Source organism: Salvelinus namaycush, unplaced genomic scaffold, assembly GCF_016432855.1.
Source record: "Salvelinus namaycush isolate Seneca unplaced genomic scaffold, SaNama_1.0 Scaffold29, whole genome shotgun sequence".
Lineage (NCBI taxonomy): Eukaryota > Metazoa > Chordata > Actinopteri > Salmoniformes > Salmonidae > Salvelinus > Salvelinus namaycush.
This window is the reverse complement of record NW_024059785.1, coordinates 272,125-274,624: the sequence shown is the minus strand read 5'-3', so window position 1 is coordinate 274,624 and position 2,500 is coordinate 272,125. Positions and strand designations below refer to the sequence as shown.

The window sequence follows — 2,500 nt, the reverse complement described above, 5'->3', positions numbered from 1 at the left end:
GATAGGCAGATGTGAAGCAAGGTTATAGCACAGCTTCAATGTACATCTAATTAAACACTAATCAAGGAAGAAATGGGTTTGAAATTACACTTAATTGTCCCCCACGATGAAATCGGGGAAGGAACTGTGAATCTGTCTCTGTCCGGTAGTAGTTTTGTACGTTAGTCACACGCAACATCACCGATAGCACTGGCCCGATTCTGACAAAACTTGGGTGAATGATGCGTCTTGCCATAGAGAACTGGTATTTACAAAAACACACTGATTGTCCCAAGGAGTGCGCTATAGTAATTCATTAAAATGTATAATGCTTTGTAGACAACAGGTATAGACTGTAACGCCTGTCGTCGGAAGGAGTGGACCAAAGCGCAGCGTGAAAAGTGTTCATGATTACTTTTATCATAAAAAAAAACACTCAAACAAAGTAACAAAGCGAAAGCGAACAGTTCTGTCAGGTAACAGAGACTAAACAGAAAATAACTACCCACATTCATTCACAGGTGGAAAAAGGGCTGCCTAAGTATGATCCCCAATCAGAGACAACGATAGACAGCTGCCCATGATTGGGAACCATACTCGGCCAAAAACAAAGAAATAGACAACATAGAATGCCCACCCAAATCACACCCTGACCTAACCAAATAGAGAAATAAAATGGCTCTCTAAGGACAGGGCGTGACATAGACGAACAGTGCATAGTTAAAGATAAGATAAAAATACAATACAAACTGAACAAGTGACACAAGGAATAAATACACTGTGAAACAAATATAGGAAGTAGTAAATTACATGGCTATATATAGGAAGTAGTAAATAACATGGCTATATATAGGAATTAGTAAATAAATTGCTATATATAGGAATTAGTAAATAAATGGCTATATATAGGAAGTAGTAAATAACATGTCTATATATAGGAAGTAGTAAATAACATTACAGACGGTCACAGTTATGAAAACTTAGGACACTAAAGAGACATTTCTACTGACTCTGAAAAATACCAAAATAAATATGTCCAAGGTCCCTGCTCATCTGCGTGAACGTGCCTTAGGCATGCTGCAAGGAGGCATGAAGACTGCAGATGTGGCCAGGGCAATGAATTGCAATGTACGTACTGTGAGACGCCTAAGACAGCGCTACAGGGAGTCAGGACGGACAGCTGATCGTCCTCGCAGTGGCAGACCACGTGTAACAACACCCACACAGGATCGGTACATCCGAACATCACACCTGCGGGACAGGTACAGGATGGCAACAACAACGGCCCGAGTTACAACAGGAACGCACAATCCCTCCATCAGTGCTCAGACTGTCCGCAATAGGCTGAGAGAGGCTGGACTGAGGGCTTGTAGGCCTGTTGTAAGGCAGGTCCTCACCAGACATCACCGGCAACAATGTCGCCTATGGGCACAAACCCACCGTCACTGGACCAGACAGGACTGGCAAAAAGTGTTCTTCACTGACGAGTCGCGGTTTTGTCTCACCAGGGGTGATGGTCGGATTCGCGTTTATTGTCGAAGGAATAAGCGTTACCACGAGGCTTGTACTCTGTAGCGGGATCGATTTGGAGGTGGAGGGTCCGTCATGGTCTGGGGCGGTGTGTCACAGCATCATCGCACTGAGCTTGTTGTCATTGCAGGCAATCTCAACGCTGTGCGTTACAGGGAAACATCCTCCTCCCTCATGTGGTACCCTTCCTTCAGGCTCATCCTGACATGACCCTCCAGCATGACAATGACACCAGCCATACTGCTCGTTCTGTGCGTGATTTCCTGCAAGACAGGAATGTCAGTGTTCTGCCATGGCCAGCGAAGAGCCCGGATCTCAATCCCATTGAGCACGTCTGGGACCTGTTGTTTCGGAGGGTGAGGGCTAGAGCCATTCCCCGCCTTTGTTCAGGGACACATTATTCAACTTCTGTTAGTCACATGTCTGTGGAACTTGTTCAGTTTATGTCTCAGTTGTTGAATCTTGTTATGTTCATACAAATATTTACACATGTTAAAGTTAGCTAAAAATTAACACAGTTGACAGTGAGAGGATTTTTTTTTGCTGCTGAGTTTAGGAAGTAAAAAATAGCATACAGTGGGGAGATTTGATACACTGCCGATTTTGCAGGTTTTCCTACTTACAAAGCATGTAGAGAGAGGTCTGTAATTTTTTATCATAGGTACACTTCAACTGTGAGAGACGGAATCTAAAACAAAAATCCAGAAAATCACATTGTATGATTTTTAAGTAATTAATTTGCATTTATTGCATGACATAAGTATTTGATCACCTTCCAACCAGTAAGAATTCCGGCTCTCACAGACCTGTTAGTTTTTCTTTTTAAGAAGCCTCCTGTTCTCCACTCATTACCTGTATTAACTGCACCTGTTTGAACTCGTTACCTGTATAAAATACACCTGTCCACACACTCAATCAAACAGACTCCAACCTCTCCACAATGGAAAAGACCAGAGAGCTGGGTATCGATGTGTTTCAACTCTTCAGTGGA

At 43.1% G+C, this 2,500-nt stretch overlaps 1 protein-coding gene across 1 annotated transcript in view; it reads left to right on the top strand.

Moving 5' to 3' along the window:
• LOC120039661 (glutamate receptor 3-like) overlaps positions 1 to 2,500 on the top strand; it is a 201,577-nt gene that overhangs the window by 136,799 nt on the left and 62,278 nt on the right. The gene's annotated exons all lie outside the window — the stretch shown is intronic.